The 18,507-nt window shown below is 41.9% G+C and overlaps 1 protein-coding gene across 1 annotated transcript in view; it reads right to left on the reverse strand.

Annotated features, from left to right (window-relative positions):
* Positions 1-3,651, reverse strand: part of LOC131259637 (elongation of very long chain fatty acids protein AAEL008004) — a 47,343-nt gene extending 43,692 nt beyond the window's left edge. Inside the window, exon 1 of the mRNA XM_058261177.1 lies at positions 3,282-3,651. The gene's annotated coding sequence lies outside the window, so the exon portion shown is untranslated. The remainder of the gene's footprint in view (positions 1-3,281) is intronic.
* Between the last annotated feature and the right edge of the window lie 14,856 nt (positions 3,652-18,507).

An 18,507-nucleotide genomic window follows, 5' to 3' on the forward strand; every position in this document is an offset into this window, starting at 1 on the left:
AACAAATGCCTTCAAACATGTTTTTCCGTAATACATAAACTGAGCGTTAACGATCGTGACTTTGTGGAGGCCCCACCAGGACACCAGATAACGGGACGGTCGCGTAACTGGCATCGCCACATATCGATCATCTCCCATCGAGATCTGAGAAGCGTGCGGCTTTCGCTTGCAGCTCCACACACGGCTGTGAAGCAACCACAACCACCGGACGACTCCATTGCTTCATCCGGCAACGCCATGCCCAACACAACAACCAAACCCGATCGTCAAAATCCTAGTGCGTAAGGGGTGGCCAGGTTTGTGTCTCTTCCATTCCGCCGAACTGCGGGGAGATGCACGATGATAGCTCAGATGCATAGGACGCGATTACCGTCTCGCGATCGCAGATGTGGAAAGACGCCAAAACAACGGCGGTCAGTGGGAGAAGGAGAGCAGTCGAAACCCCGTGGACGAAGGCAGAGTGAGAGTGTGAGAGATAGAGAGATTGTGTGTGTATGTGTGTTTGGAAACGAAAAGGGAAAAGAAATAGGCACATCATAAGCCGCACCGTGTAACTGTAACTCAAACAATTGCATAATTACAAGGTCGCAGACGGCATTCGGACCGGCGTGCGACGCCAGCTGTGGCCGTGTGGCGAGCGTCCGAAGAAAAACCTCGACCAAACGGGGGGGGAGGGGGGGGGGGGGGGGCAGTGGAACGGAAAGGCCGCGTGATGACAAACGTGGCCAATTGGCCGGTGACTTCGAATGGCGAAGTTCGCGGTTTCGGCATGCGGCTCAGGTTTTTCCATGCGCCCCCGGGTTCGGCTCTTCCATCGCCTTCCCACCTGTTGTGATTCGTATTATTGCCAACGGGAGCAAGCCTACCCTCCCGGGTGGTTGGAGGGGGACGAGCAAAGGGACCGGGCAAATCATGCACATGGCCTAACGATGTTTGTGTTGGAGAAGCTGGGTTTCTTTTTCTTTTCCTAAGATTTATGTTATAGCACCGTCAAGCCGAGCAGGTTGGCCCTCGTATTAGTGGGCAATATTTGTGTTTGATACAATATTTGTGTATGTGTGGGGCTACAGGTAAGTAGGCTGGGGTTACCGGGTGGTAAGTGCGAGTTGGCAGGACAGTAGAGGTCGACCAACAGAACGTTGCTTGTTGCGATTCACAGCGATTAAAGAAGCATCCCGTTATTTTTCGTTGATTTTGTGTCATTTTGTTGCACAAAAACTAAAAAAAGAATTAAATGTCAACAAATTAAGAAATTCACACTCTATTCACCATTCGGACGGTGTCTTCGCACACGGGATCGGAACACTATCGGCTTTTTCCATTCGTTTCCATAACCGGCGTCGGAAGTTGTATTTCTGAATGCTTCCTTTACGTGACGGTGTTTTAAGGGTTACTTAGATTACGTCGCTTAATGGTTCTCTTCCCGCCCTTCTGAGTGACGTCTGCGGTGGTTTGATATGTCGCTGAAAAAAGGGGATTTTCGGGGTTCGGCACTGCCACAAGGGGTGCATGTGAGTTGGCCAACGCTATTTGTGAGTTTCATCGACTCGTGCAGATTAAGTAATGGAGAGCGAAGAAACGCTAACCACATTAAAACATCCCCATTTTATCGCCGTCCGTTGAAAGGGAAACGGTCGGTAAGTGCAAACGAAAACCGGGAAGGGAAACAACGCCAGATCAGTGGGCCCGATTAGGGTACCCCGCCGAATTTAAGTTTGTACCCAAAAGCCTATGACTAACCATTCCCACGGGCAATGTTTCACATTTGGAAATTCGGCAAGATAACGGAAATCACTGTATCCGTTCCCTTCTGATGGCAGCCATTAATCATTGACGCGTTTTGGTCGAACGTAGTGCAGGGCTTTATCGCTACGCCCGGCGCAGATTTATCCGCGTCTTGAAGGTGCGTTGTATCTGTCGCCAAGCAACCATTTCCGCCAAGTGGAAAGAACTGGAAACCCTGCCGTGCCAGGCTTACATGAACTTGGAACTTTCGAGATCAAACGTGTTGCCTCACTGCAAGGGAACCAGATTGAAGAAAAGTGTATCACGACAAGTGTGACCATTAGCGGAGTCTTCATATGCAACATGTGCATGCATGTGGAGTGCATGGGAGACGGAAAACCGGTACACGAACATGGTCCCCAAACGAGACACGCCATCTTCTAGCAGACCAGGAGAAAATAGGGTGTAATTGCAGCGGCAATGCAGAATGCAGTTTACCACCAAACAACCTCGTGGCGGTAACGAACCCGGGTTCCCCAGGAACCAGTTAGGTGGACGAATCAAGTCATTTCTTGCCGCTTTATACACACCAAAGAGTGTAACATTCAATTAGAATTGGGAACGCAAGAGCAAGAGTGGCCATCAACCATCAGAGAAGCGGGACGAAAATAATTAAATGTCTGCGTGTTTTGCTGTGAATGTCACGGGTTCGCAAGAAGAAAGTTCGTGAGAAGTAGGAATAAAAATAAATCGACGTTGAGATTAGGTTGCTAAACTGTACGCATTATCCCTGCTTGGCTTCATGGCAGAAACGCACGCCAAAACGATTTTTTTTCCTTGTTTGTCGATAAGGACACTCGAAACGTTCGCCCGATACCAGCTGAATAGCTTCGGCTGGCTTGGGGATTGTAGAAAAGAATCTTGTTTCGTATTACGTAACCTCCACTTGGCCTGTGGGCCGCAAGGGAAATGTTCTAGCTAAGGTTTGTTGACGTCCGCATCAGCAGCCAGCAGTTGATCAGAGCTAGCTGTGATTCCACCAGGTCCTTGACATTCACATGCTCTTTAAAAACCTGCGAATCCCGTTGCATTGATGAGAACAGAAGAATTCGTTCATCTCACAGTCCGCCGACCATCATCTCATCTAATGTCATCACGCGACACATCTCGTGAAGTACCAGGTGAGTGTGCGATAGGAAAGACTGATAAAAAATAATAAAGTTCTGCTATCACACCAACACACAAGCATTCGACTCGATTCGGCGGTTCAGAATGATTCTCCGCATCGATCCCCCACGGCCCATAATCTCCTTGGTTCAAAGGGACATATCTTCACGCCGTCATATGCCGCAGAAAACCATGTGTAACTGTGTCACGCCGCGCTTGATAAGATGCTTTCCATGCTACCCAAGGTTTCTGCTATGTTTTCGCAAGTTCACTAGCACGCCCCAACGCCGTTTGAAGCGCACAGAAGCGGCAAGAATTCTCATGCCCCACCAGCCGCCACTGCTTCCGCGCCCTTTTTGGGGAGCAACGCGCGAATCTTTCACACTCACTTGAATGCTGCTTACTTGTTGCAGAATTAGCTGCTGTTGCTGCTTCCCTCTCGGAACCGGTGATATGATTGGATTTCTATTAGGCTGGTTCGGCGCTGCAATGCTTTTCCGTGCCCGGTTTTTCTTCTTTCTCAGTCCGTCACTGGGGCTTCCGGGGGTTCCGGGAAAGCAGGATCTTTCGCACACGCAACACACGCAACGGGCACGCACTGCTGCTGGGGGTGAGGCGGGGGCGCGCGCGCACTCGTTAATAAAGAAATTGTCTTTGTTAGAACCGTCTTCCCGAAAAACCTGGAACGCGACGCGCCTTCGCGAGGTTTGAAGTCTTCGCTCGTACGCACTGATTTTCAAATTCGCACGGCACCTAATGTGAACTAGCGTGGCTCACACGACGACGGCAGATGCATCACTGAACCAGAATCGAGCGCGATACCTGTTCAAATACGGAAACCACCTGGAAGGGAAGGGGATCCAACACAAGGTTCCTCTAACGTAGCCTTAAGCACCTTGTTCGCTCCCCGATAAATTAATAGCGAAAATAACCGAATTGGTTGTAACTTTCTAGTGCTTGGACCGATTTTTATGGTTGACCCCTCAAATGAAAAGTCTTTACAAGAAGAACAACTTTGCCGATTGAAATGTTTTTCCAGCTTCTTCAGTTTTTGAGAAATCTTTTTCTCTAACTAACACTTCCATATTTGCTCACACAGATGCAAGTGCCTATCCAGATACCTCGCGAACCGGTGATTACCGATTCTTAAACCTTCCTCTCACAAAAGACCACGTTTGAGGGTCAAAGTTACCGGTTCGCGGATCGGTAGCTACCGGTTCGCTTACCAAACTTGGTTTCCATTGCTATGTGTTAGTCACCAACACTAATGCACAGTTTTTTCTCAAAGAGAGATTTTTGAAATTCAAGAGAGAAAAAACAGCAAGAGAAGAGAAAAGTTGTTTTATCTCAAGTTTTGAAGTTTTAATTCTCCCAAATTTCCCAAGATGTATACATTTAGTTAAGGTTAGACCTTCACGTTTGTTATCAACGGTGGGTTGGGATTTTAAAACACAATTTGAATATTTTTTCAGTTCTAGTGTTGATTTTAAGGTCTTCTTACGACGTCATTGTTCATCTTAAAAATATCAGAGATTTAAAAAATTAAATGTAATTGTGAAAGCTACGCAGTTCACCAGTTCTGCACAGTTTTTCAAGTTCTTCACAAATAAAAATTACCTTTCACCCAATATTTGTTTTTGAAGAACTCTATTCTATGTGAACAAATGTAAGCTATAAGCAGTAACACACGTTGCGAACTACGTTGAACAGTTGCGTTCTGAGTATCTGTTATTCCACAATTCAATCGAGTAAACTAAAAGAACGAAGAAATTCCAGCATCGAATCCTTTTGAGCATTGGCTATTGATCCTTAATAAGACATCGGTAAACAGATGATTTATCCTTTGAAATGCAAATGTGTGCTACCATCGTATGATATTATGTTCATATTACTGCATACTAATTAACATTCAAAAGTCTTGTGCACCGGTTTTTTTTCGTTTGAGCTACAAACGGAACGAAATGTTCAAGCTTCAAATTTTGAACAGATAAAAATCACCATTCGTTCGAGCGTTCGCTTTTTTCAACCTCAATCGACTGACCTTGCGGGTCCTCCGTACCTTGGAAGGTCAATTCATTAGGATAATTACAGGAAGTATCGCGATCGGCAGCGTTCAATCTGGTCGTTCGTTGAAGGACAAATGTACAGCTACAGCTACTGTACGCATGATTGGTATGTTGAAGCACAATCGTTCCAAGATTTAAATTGATGGCTTCAGCGGTAACATTCTGTAGCAGCTTGCTTCATTCTGACAACTGTCCTGTTCCTAGAAAATGGTATGCAGTAACAGCTGTTACTGATGATATAAACTCAGAGGCTTTACGATTGTATTGCGAAAATAATTCATTATTTTGAGAATATTTAATGTTACAATTTTCCGTGGGCAGCAAGTGCGGGGAAATTTGTTTTTATGTTGGATTGGTTTATGGTCACTAGCATGATAGGATTTGTAAGTTAGAATTGAATTTGTGATTTGAAATTACAGTTTTGGTTCTTACTAAACTTTTAAATTTATTTTTCCTGTACACAAAATATTTCTTGCTAATATTTTTTTTAAACCGTTTCATCGTTAATAAATATAATGTGTGGATCATTAGTCTATTTAAACATGCAAAAAAATGTATAGGATTAACAATATCTAGTCAATCAATCGCCGTTGTTTTTAATTACAATTTTCCGTTTTCGCAACAATCAATAACCTTTCACCTTTTTCATTTGATTGATAAATTATTAAATAACGCATAGAGCTACAAGCAGCAGGCGAATGAATCACGATGTTTTTCCGTACTGCGTATGATTTGGTCAAATTCTCCAAATATTTACCTCGAAATAGTAATAAACCACTTTACAGCTCCCAAACTGAAGAGCCGAAGTCGACTAACCTTCACGCACCGGAACAACGGATAGCTGGTTTACTAGCACGATACATCATCAAAACAAAGCTAACAAAAAATGTGCCAATCAACAAAAACACGGATAAAAATAGCGAAAGCAAAGGGATTACCATTCTAACCCTTTACTTGTGAAATTACTGTTTGTAAAAAAATAGAAATCCTACACCTCACCGCCAACAGCTCATAAAAGCATCACCGGCAGCTTAGCGGGAGCATCAAGTTTTATGAACTCTTACGCGACGCTCAATTAGACCTTTTATCGTTGGGCAACAACCCTGCGGGTACTGACCACTCTGACACTGAAACCTGTCGCACCTGTACACGGTAGCGTAAATTTTCCCATTTTATACTCCTTCAATATTGTTCGTCTAATTAATGTGTGTACCCCATGAATATACGACATCGGCGTTTTGAATGTAGGCAAGATACAGTCAACTATAATATGGCAAATTTTCGACTGTTGTTGCATAAAAAAACTATTTATCAGCCTTTGGTGTGCGATATATGGAGGGATTAGTATTTTAATGAAGTGTAAACAGATTTAATTATATACTGGATGGAAATAAAGTATAAGATATTTTATGGGAAACGTATAAATCGTTATTTAATGTTAGCATTGAGCACACTTAAGAAATTAATTACAAATATTACTCTGCCATCAAGCCTATGTTGCGGTAAAAGGAAGGACTCAGCATCAACCTTTGTCAAAATTTGTTTGCTTCTCTCAGAAAGTAAAACGAAAGAACCATAATTTACAAAAATCTTCTAGGTAAATCATCAGTAACTATTATTTATACAAGTTCTTTTTTGCATGAAATCGATGAATTTTTATATTAAAATTTTTGTAATTTTGGGTTGAATATTGCTTAATCTCTGAAAATGGAATTGTAACCAAGGCAAAACATAATTTTCCAAAATTTGTTCATTCCAAAATGGTTTGTACGTTTAAAGCTCTAAAACTTTTATTGTATTGTTCGACTTATTTTTTAAACTTAAATAAATGTGCCTCTTTTATGGTCAACTTAAAAAATATGGAAAATTAAATAGAAATATTTACACCACAATTATAGAGCTAAGGTTAAATTGATTTTCTTATGGCCATATCGTCGATCTTTGCTTTGCGTTATGTCAGCAGAGTGCCTCTCATTTAGTTGTTTGTGGCTTTAATGATTTTTAGTTGAAAAACAAATGTTTTATCCAATTCAAACAAATCAAACAAATAAACGTTCAAGATTTTCACTTCAACATGATTTTTTATTGCACAGGTGACAGTATCATTACGCTTTTTTAATGAATTGATGAATATTTTAAGATAATCCAACAATTCAGATAGCTCCTTTGTGATCGTGATTTGCTTAGAAATGTGTAACAAATATATAAAAAATAACTCCGCCATTCTCAAACCTATGTTGGGGTGAGATGTGGGATTTTTTTTTTAAATTTTCGTAAATTTTGGCAAATCAGAACAAATTAATAACATTCAACAAAACACTATCCAAAGTATGTATTTTCGAAGCTACCAAAACTACCAAAGTGAAGATAAAATATTTAAATAACATGAGAACGCTTTTATAAGGAAATTCCGGTGTCATCTCATGCACTTGCGTAAGGAGCATGATTTGGGCTTTTCGTGTGACGTAGTCTGATGTTAAATTGACTGCTGTTACGCACCGGTTTGCCGAATGTCGTAGTCACGACGGTGGAAGCTCCGACGATCGATTAGCCGCACGATGTAATTGGCACGCCGGTGTCCGTCCTCTCTAGTACCTGACGTCAAGTGCCCACATCTGTGCCGGTGTCAATATCACCACAATCATCGTCGTACGGATTTGTTCAAACAAATACTACATTGTTGGTACATGATCGTCGTCACCATCGTGATCACCACCAACAAGATCGAGCTATCTCGGCGGCGCAGATTCACGCCATCCGTCATGTGCTCCGAAGGTTCTGGATGCGATCTCCAGAAAAACTTCCCACTCCTTCGCCATCAAAAAGAAAAAAAAACAGAGGGGGTTAGACACATTACTCTCGCATGATAAGTTGAAGAACGTTGAACCGATGTGTGGAGATTGGGGAATGAGATGCATAGAGCGCTGGTGCGCAGCTTATCCTTGCTGAAGAGTTTTTGCACAAAACTACATTTTTTGTGGTTTCCTCTCGACACTTCGCGAGTTCAGCAGTTTAAAATATTGGACGATGCGGCAAAAAACGGTTTCGGCTGACCGGAACACAAACACAGATATCAATTTGCGCACAAAGTTCCACTCAAACCCACCGCGGTTGGTAGCGATCGTAGACTTTCCTCTTGAAGCTGGCTTTTCAACCACTTGACTGCTTGTTCGGTGGAAGGCATGCGTAAGTATCAGAAGTCCTCGGGACTTCAACCGTTCCGGTGTTTAAATGAACCACACGCTGTAGAAAGTCATAGAGGTAAATCTTACAATACTTCGAAAAAAAGGACGTTACGAATAAAATGTTGCGGATAGTATAAGCCATCAGTTCCCCAAACATCGAGGGGACGGGGATTCAAATAGAACCGGCAAATAAGCAGTTTGAAAGATGAGCCGGAAACGATCGCTGAAAATACGTAAACCAATGAATAATGAGTTCGCGGTTTGCGAATTATCGGAGCCATCCTTGAAGACAACACCTAAAGACAACCCCGTGGCGAAAAAAGCCGTTGCAAATGCGATTCCAACGATTTGTAGAACCTCGATCTGCCGTTCGTCTGACGATTGACGCGAAGTGTTGCCGTGCCGCTCGTCCAATGGCACTCGAACGGGGGAAGAGAGCATTAGGAATCGTAGTAGTAAAAAGAGGCTATAATAACCATTGAGCTAGAACCAACGGGCAGTCAATCTTAGACAATGGAGAATTCTTAACTCTTCATTCTTCAAAAACACGTTTTCAAGAAACAGGTTTTCGACAAAATGGAACAAAAAATTGTATTTGTACACTTGAACAATTGCACGGTAATTGCACGGAGAAGCCTATAAACGCCGACTACTGCCATCGCTTCGACGGAACCAAAGTCCAGCCAAACAAAATGGCCTCTTCCTTGTGGACGGGGTAAGAAGGTTTCGCCTGTGACGTCAAACTCGTGTGCTCGAAGTCCACGAGGAACGAATCGCAAGCACGAACGACCATAAATGTAGCAGCTTTTTTTTCGCTGTTACGCCCTGATCGTTCTGACAATGGTAGAATTTGGCTAGCTTGCGGTGATGATGATCTACGACTCATCAGGAAAAAACATCATGGCATCAAACTTAATACCTCGAGCGTTGTATCGAATTGTTTGACACGGTAAGTGCTCCGTTTGCGCGTGGTGGTTTGCGTCACCATGCGTTCCGCGTGATTTCCGGCTGGCACGGGCGACACTAGATGGGGTTTTTCCAGCCAGACCGAGGAAAATAGGGCGCTATCTTCACCAGAATCGTTAACATAGTGCAAACAACTTTTTCGCGTAAATGTGCTTGTCCCATATTTTAGACTATCTTCTAAAACTAAACTAGTTCATCGAAGTGAGCCCGGAAGTGCTCGTTGCACATTCAACGTTGTTGATGGGTTGCCGAAAGTAATCTTATCGCCTGTAATCGAATTGCGTCAAATGCACTACAGCCCCAGTTTTCTTTTGTAGATAAAAATAAAAGTGAAAGTACGTATTTTATCGAGTATAGTGCGCACTTTTCTTCAAATAAAAGATTGATGAAATACTATCTGCGCACTATATTCGGAAGTTACCCAAGCAGCAAGTAACCAAGATGAACTCCCCAATACTTTTGTTTTGGTTTAGGTGCTCACTATACTCGTATGCGCACTATACTCGATAAAATACGGTATTCACTAAAAGTTCAAATCTCATAACAAACCATTGAAAGACTTCAGCCAATTTGACGAATTATCGACCTTTATACGTAGTATCTCCTCATCAAGTTGATGTACCAAAATGAAAAGCTTTTTTATAACGAACTTACGGTTTAATTAGCTATCCACTTTTGTAGGTATAATTAGTGTTAAACATGGAACAAACAAAGTGATATGAGCCATAACCCATTTCAAGGCGTTTATGGGTTATTTTGAAATAAACCCTCGTTATCAACTACTCAAGCAAAAAAACCTGACACATCAAGGCATTACTCAAAATGTCTCAAGTATCTATGACAGAGATGTCAAACATCCGGCCCGCAAGAACGTTGGATGCGGCCCATGACCCCTTTGAAATAATACATGGAAAGTTCGAAACCTTGCGAGGACAATCGAGTTTGACTTCACTGATGTAAGACAAGGCGACTAAACACGGCTAAAAGACGTTTTGGATAAAAACTAACAAAAAACTAACTATATCATGACTGCACAAAAACTCTCTAAACATTTGAAGTCTTGTTGACATGTATAAATATTCTAATGGCCTCAGCGATCACGATTATAAGGAATTATGGCTAAAAGAAAATGTGATTGCAGAAACGACATTTTTTTCATGAGGTTTATGTATAGGCACTCCATTGCGAACTCGATCGAACTTTGCACCGAAGTCCATGGTGCAGTAAACCGTGTTAGGTGAAGGTTGTTGTGCAGACCGGATATGATGGCACGGCGTCGCCTAGCACTCGTTAGACCCATCCATCGACCAAGCAGGTGGTCTACTTGACCAACCAAAACTACTCGATCGAAGGTGTGCCAGTTAACACTCTCACCCTACTCATGTCACAGGACCCCGATTGATCGATTGATTGCGGTACAGTTTGGTGGCCAACCGTTTTCGGCCATCGACCCCCCGGGTTAGTGTTTGTCGGGGTTAATGTCAACATCGTCTTCAAAAACTAGTAAAAAAAATAAAACCATCGCAAGGATCGCTTAAGAGCTAACATTCAGTTACGGCAAAGTGCGGTAATCAAGGACACCTTCAAATTTAACCGGTTCAGTGCCACGTTTGCGCAAGGGCAAGGCGGCGCGCCACTTCGACAAGCCATCGGTTGAACGGAAGTGACGAATGGAGATCTTGTAGCGTTCGGCGGTACAAGAGCGCGTGAGAGATCGCACCGTAAACAATTAGGCGTAGCGTGACCTTTCAGCCGAATTAATGTGCCCGGTTAAGAGTGGACAAGTGCGTTATAACACTCCTCTACTAAGTGGCTTGTGCTACTTGGCACTTCCGGCTTTTCCGCCCGCGGGTTTTCGAGATCGCCATTTCGTTCTGTTTAATGGGCGCTGCGTAACGAAGATTGATGGCAGGTGGTTGGACGGGTTCGAGCAGGTCTACGTGCCGCCACAGGATGCTATTAGTTGCGATAAATGTAGTCTAACACTTGAATGTGTTATTGCCGTAAAGATACGGGATGATCGTAAAGATATTGCCGATATTCCCGTAAAGATACTATAGGAGAAAAAAACAGAAAATACCTTAAAAATTAAATGTTAATGTAATATTTCCCTTTACAAAATGGGAAATTACATTCACAAACTCAAATGATACATGTGAGTGATCTGTTTATTTCACTAAGTTATTTTTTCACCACGAAAAAACATCGATAATTAAACTAAAGATTGTTCGGCAAATATCGTTGCCATTTTAGCGAGGACGGATTCATAAGAGGTCCACTTAAATGGCTATAGTAGCAACATTTTGTGTTTTTGTTGACGTAATTTTTATCGACGTTGAAATCCGAAGACAAATGAAAGCCTCGTCTCTATATTGTTAAAGCCATCAATTCTATGACTTCAATTCAATCTGAAAAATTAAAAAGAATTAACGAAACGGAACAGTGATCCGTAGTTAAAATAATGTTAATGAGTATTCCATATAATAGTTTTACCTAAAGAAACTAAACTCAATTATTTAGAAGCTCTTTAACACGTTGACTGCCAAGCGTTTTTAGCACACTTCTTTAGAACTATCTTTTTTAATAAAATTTGTTTATAACATTTATTAAACCAACGGTTTTTGAAGGCTAAACAAAGACTAAGCTTCCCAAAGAATTGATATTAAATATTACTATAATTTTTATGTTGCATTTTCAATTATTTATGGGCCAAAAACTTTTTAGAACTAATGACAGCTGGCTATCAAAAATGATAGCCATGGCAGTCAACGTGTTAAGAGGACATGAATGTTATACATGTTTGTAACCTTTACTCATTAGGCATCCAATGTGTGGAAACAACGTGATTATTTAACTGTTTTTTTTTGTTTACGATGTCAAACAATTGACTCTAAACTTACGCCACCGGCTCATCTGATAGATACATCCGTTCATAAAATAAGCTGAACGATTCCTCGCTGAAAATCAATAAATTACCACGAAACAAGACGATACTAATGAACGTTCTCTAATGCCCGATCCATCATCAACCGCCGGCGAAGACGCTAGAGCAGAAGTAGCCTTTGTTTAGTAGTGGCCGCGTGAAAACTGCAATCGTCGAAAACACAACAATAAAATGCACCACAAAAAAAAAAACAATCCACCCCTGATGCGGCGGGTGAGGGGTGGTCGGGTTGGTTTGATTCGAGATCGCCGAAAAGTGGATCAAGGGTGATGATCGCACATCGAAATCGCCGTCCAGCGTCAAACCACCTTCGCAAACCGATCGAAATGGTACAAAGGTACGGTGAAATACGTGAAATAAAAAATAAGTTAAAGATAGGAAAACCACATCAAACACTTCACAAAGACACACACACGGCACACGAGCGGCACATAGAAATTGTCCGAACGTGGACCATTTACATAATCACCTCCGTACAAATGATCGGAGCGCCGGCGGACCTCATCCACGTGAAAATCACGCACGCGCGCACGCACGGACTTAGTCACCGCGTGTGCCACCGAAAAAAAAGCATTATGATTTAATGGCCACAGTGGGGACGACGTGAACGGCGAACCGTGAACGTGCGGTGCCAATCATCGTTCTGTGTGTGTGTTTGTGTGTATGTGAGTGACCGAATGTTTTGGGTCAAGACGTCAAAACCGCGAGCTTGCCGAAGGAAATGCAACCAAACGTTGGACCAATCGTACTGAATTGACCCACACTTTGCTGGTGAACCGAGTGTTTTTGGTGATTTTAGTTTTTAATTCCATAAAATATGGTCCAACGTTTTTCGCGCAAATAAAGTGATGGAATCCGTTTTATGACCCCTTTGCCATTGCGACTCGCAAGGCAGCAGTACGCTCTGTAGGTGCGACATTGGCTCAAGGCTGGCCAGGACCTTTCGCTTCGTACGCAGTGCCGGAAGCACGCCCTCCGAGACTGAACTTAACCTTAAAAAAATCGACGCCCCTGGCTGGGAAAGGGACGTGCGAAGCGAAGCGAAGAGGGCGCACGGAATGTCACAACTTACGCGTGTCCCTGCTTCATCTAACCCCGAATCCTCGCCAGCCGACACGTGGACGGTCCACGATGACCTCACGGACCATATCGGAGCCGTATCTTCGACGGTTGCGTCACCGCCGCGACAGAACTGGGGCGGAAACTTTACGATAGCGGCAATTCGGCGTGTACAACTTCGCCGCGCATCGATTGGCTAACCAGGCCGATTTTCACCCGGCCTCTGGCACCATCGTCGGGAAAAATCACCCCGTGTGTCCTTGACGAGATGACGAATCGGAACGAACGGGCTTTCCCTACCCAGAGATGCGTCGAGCCGTGACGGACGGTAATGTTCTGTTCGAACGGACGCAGGGTTGACTCGCAGTCGAGAGACTGAATGTTGGATCGCCGGCCAATCGGCTCAAGACGGCTTTCGGGTTGGCTGAAAATTAGTTTTTGAGTGATAAGTAAACGTCTGTTACGTCACCGGCGACGGAACGCCGAGCTCGGCGAGCTGATCGATCGATCAGGATATGTTAATTAATGCTAACGAGTTCTACTCTTTTGAAAATTGGGTTTTCTATCTTCGATCGTACGAAACATTCATTAACAAACACAGAACAAGCAAGAAATCTATCGAAATTTTGTTGATGAGTTGCTGACATCGTTCCGATGTTTAATTTGGAGGTCTGTGCAGCAATAATCATAATCAATCAAAACCATTTTTCCTAAAATATCAAACAATTAAACATGTACATATACCTATGAAACAATCGTTTAACATTAAGGCGAGTCTTTCTTTTTTTTTTTTTTTGTTGAAGTTTCTAAAACTTTAACACTTCTCCGAGGACTTTTGACGAAAAAGTTTTATGATTTTAAAAGCGTTCGACTATGAATGCTTACTGTATGTTCCAATTTCTTCTCTGTTGAACTTAAATAGGCGCTCATGATGTGCAACTAAGAATGCACGATTACTGAAATAAGCTATCATCTATGATTCGTGCGGATTTCATAAATTGGGTCTCTTTTATTTGACAAGTACAAATGTTAAAATACTTTTCCTTTTATTATTTTGGCTTGTTTCCAACTTAATATTTATTACAATAACTCATACGAAATTATATCTATTTTATCTACAATGTTAACCTCTTATAGCACAAATCAATTTTTTAGTGTGATACATTTGACATATTATAATTAATTTCTGAAATATCCTTCGGATGTGGCACAGATATGAAGATCGAAGGTTTTTTACAATGGTGTATGCAATCCATTTGGTGTATTCAAATTTGGTAAATACTTTTGGATATCTGTTACAGAATGACTGAAATGCGAAAAACAGTTAACCCAACAATATAATTCGTTCTTTATATTTATCATCGACATACTTCTTAAAGTTTTAGAATAACTTAACGAAGAAGCAATTTTTGATTCACTATCCTAAAATAAAATCTTGAATATTTTTTTAAGGTTTTACAACAATAAGCTTTTAAGTTTTTTTTTAAATTTTCTTAATTACCTATGGGCTTACCTAGCTTTTCGCAAATTTGTTGCATGGTTGTTTAGTTGTATGGATGTATTTCAACCTTAAGTATTTGACTTACATTTCAGCATGACCGTTCGATGTATTTATTCAATTAAAAATATTCGCTCTCAATAGTTTTCCACAAATGAGACACCACAGATAGAAACTGTAAGAGTACCTAGGCTAAAGTTACTGCCGATAATCCGAGACAAAAGTTATTTTAATGTTTTAAGTACGTCACTACACGGCCACACTTGGTTCGTTACGCTTCGATCGCCAGACAGTTTTTTTTGGCGTTAAACTAAAAAAATCATCTGTTTATCTGACCTCCCTCCAGGAACTGCATTTGTTCATGCTCAGTGGGTCATTTTTGTTGGATGAAGAAAAAGGCTTCACCGGTCGTTTTTACAAGATCGCACGCCCTCTAAATATCCTTCACCTTGAAGGACTGGATGATCGTCTGAGCAGAAATGGCTTGTTTCTTTTTTTGTAATTATTTTGTGGTCACTTTGCGCTCGAAACACGCGGCAAGTGGAAAGCTAATATTAGCTGGCGCACCACGTGAAGTGGGGCTGTAAAAACGGTTGCCGTTTCTTTTGCACGACGCAATGGATTTGATAAAAATGGGAACTTGCGCCTTCCCAACAGTGCGCCGTAGTACAAGTCTTACAAAAAAAGGCGGCGGTAAAAAGTGGCGAAAATTTACTGACCGATGGACGTCGTTAACTAGCGATAAGTTTGTTCGATCGATCGTTTTTAGTGGATTTTGCAAACGATTGTGTTGTAAAAAAGGTAGCCCTTCGGGATGGCTTCGGTGCGGTAAAAACGTCCTCAGCAGTGCTTTTTTGGGAGCGAACGAAGCACATATCCAATTAATATCCGTTGGAGTTTATATTGGCAATTTTTGTGTAGTAAATAAAATCGCCGACGAAGAAGAGATGCTTGAAGGTCAAACTTTTTATTATATTTCCCGGGTGTTTGTGATGTAACATGAAAACGTAACCTGCTTTGCTCTTTGTGCCCTAGCAATTTGATGTACCAGAATTTTCGATCGGTGTATGTACATTTTAAATGTTTGAACTGCGGAATGTTTTTCTCTCTGCCAAGCCTCGCAATGATGTGCTAAGCATTCGGCAAGAATGTTCGAAATACATTTTCGGCGACTCTTTATTTAGTCAGCATAGGCTCGTGATTGGCGGGACAAACCGCGAACTCTCTGTTTACAGAGCGCATCTGGGTAAACTCGAGTTGGACATAGAAACTGCGCTCCCCCCCCCCCAACAAGGGGGCTTGCACGTGCAGCGATAGTGCTGGTCGGTTTACTGGCCAATTGGCAGACCGCGGCCATGTTTGCTTAGAACTTTGGCACTGCACCTGCGGGAAACTATCCTTCGTTCATGGTCGTCAACACCCATGAATTGTGTTAATCATCCCGATACCAACGTTTGTCGTCTCCACCCATTTGGGGCACGCTTCGATGAATGGTTTAGCACCAGATAAGCCAACGACTGGCGTGAAGTTCAAGGTCGTCCCTCATTGAGAGTTTTAGCCGATAGATGTTTTCCTCTCCTGCCTTTCTACTACTTGCACCTTCAACAACAAGGTAGGTAACAACAAAAATAAAAACCCAACCATCTCTTCAAATGTTTTGCCAACCTATTCACACTGAGGTGCTGCAAATAATATATTTAAAGAATGAAAAAATCTAACCGCATGATGTCGGCCAAACGTATCGGGTTGATGATACCTCGGGACGACCGGGAGAGCCAGGAAACAGCGGGGAAAGAACTTTCCGTTCCATGCCAGTCATGATCCAACATCACGAGAAAGTAATTCAATGCGAATTGCGTGGTCCCGAACCCGGAAAGTACCCGGGGGTAAATCCCGGCTCAGAGCATCTTCCGACGCTAGTTAGTTTGGCCGCCGGGTTCGTCGCTTGCTGTCGGGCAGCATGATTTAAGTTACCCATCCTTTGACGGGCTGCCCCATTTCGATGGGATCCATACGCCGCACGCTGACACATCACTCGGGTCTCGGTGCGCGAGAAACATTCTAATGAACCCAGCCGGAACACCTTGGAAGGACAGAGGATGATGTGTTTGTTGTTGGAAGCAAGTAAAACAAAATACCTACAAACTTGTGGTATATTCCAGTGAGTTTAGCATTTATGCATGGGGCGTTCCATTCCGGACGTGAGCAACGTTCGGTGATGGGTTGAGGAAAAGTTTTACCGTTTCTCAGAGGAAGGGGAGGGGAAGATTTAGTTCTGGGAAGATTTATCAACCCTTCTCAATTTGCGGTACGCCGATGGAACCGCAAGCGATCGGGGTTGTCTGATTCACTTCAGTCTAGCGGTTAGAACGACATTTAATTGTTGTTTCCGTGTTTGTGTTGTCCGCGGTAACAAGCGACTTATTGTATTCTTTTTCGATGACATCTCGCCTGTGTTTGCACATAATGAGTGAAAAATAAATCAACAACATTTGATTTGATGGTTCGATACTGTAAAGTACCGATCATTGATCAATTCCATTATGACCATAATCTAATTGAAACTCAATCTGGGAAGACGAATCAGGCTTTGATGGGGAGGAAACAATTGTCAATCTTTAAAGAGACAATCTTTAAAGAAAACAACCTTTAAAGAGACGACGAAAAACATATTTGTCCTCACGTCATTAAACAAACGATAGCAGTCTTCAACAAAGAAAACAGAGAAAAGAAGACAGATGTGAAATGGGATTTTTACTTTTTTTTAAAGTACTTGTATGGTCGGTGCTTCAAAATTCTATATTACTAGCTATAACTTAATGCCAGTGCACTTCAACCGCTTACCTGATAAAGTAAAGTACCACTGGGTGATAAAAATAAAGATCCAATGTGTATTAATAGTTATGTGGGTTTGTTATTATTTTTAATATTTTTTAAATATTTAAAACATCCTCTATAGAGCTTTTCCCTGCTAGACTGTTTTTATATTAATTATTATGTAAGTAATGAATATAAATCCATTAGGTACACCAAATACATGCAGACACAAGAAATACTCAATGTTTTTATTAAATTACGCTTTTTCTTTATTTTCGAATCCATGCCGATGTTTGTTCCTTTTTGCTCTTTTTCGTCCCTTAGCTTTCGTCACATCTTACTCTTATACATTTTTCGTAGTTTTAGTTTTGTTCTACCACTGTTTTTATTTTACTTCTTTTGCATTTATTTTTGCTCTTTCTGTTAAATATGTCTTTCTGTTCCCTGTCCATTATCAGGTTCGACGCCGTTTACGATTTACAAAAGTGCTTGCGATCGATCTAGGTGAGTTTGGTATCTTTCCAGCCCCGTTTGGTTTTTCCTACATCCAAAGTTTGAACATTCGACTGTTTTTTTTTATTCCAATGCAAGCAACGAAGCGGAGATTGTCATACCTTGTGCTATGGTTACATGCTTTTGTAATATAAACATGGATGGTTTGTAACAAAAAAAAAAAGGGGAATATCTAAACAGTGACTTGATTAAGGTAATGTTGTCACATTGTGATTCGTGACCGGTAGATGCATCGCAACGTAGCCACAATGTATCGTGTCACAGTTGACGATAAAACACTAAAAACAAAACAATATAAGAACAGAATAGAACAACAAACATGAAAACGGCTAAATGAAGGAGCGAACAACATTCACAGTATTCTAATTTCTTACGCGCTATCAATGGACGATGGACAAAGATGAAGTCTAAAAGTACATAAAAAAGAACTATCAATCCTAGTGTTTCTTTCGCCGCGGTAAAAATGGTGAACCTTTCGTTCCCCGTTTACAGTTTGTGACTCGCGGGCGCAATCAACATGGACGATCCGTCCCTAGCTCCTTACGTTTTTCCTTTCTTCCTATACAA

The sequence above is a fragment of the Anopheles coustani genome, chromosome 3 (assembly GCF_943734705.1).
Source record: "Anopheles coustani chromosome 3, idAnoCousDA_361_x.2, whole genome shotgun sequence".
Lineage (NCBI taxonomy): Eukaryota > Metazoa > Arthropoda > Insecta > Diptera > Culicidae > Anopheles > Anopheles coustani.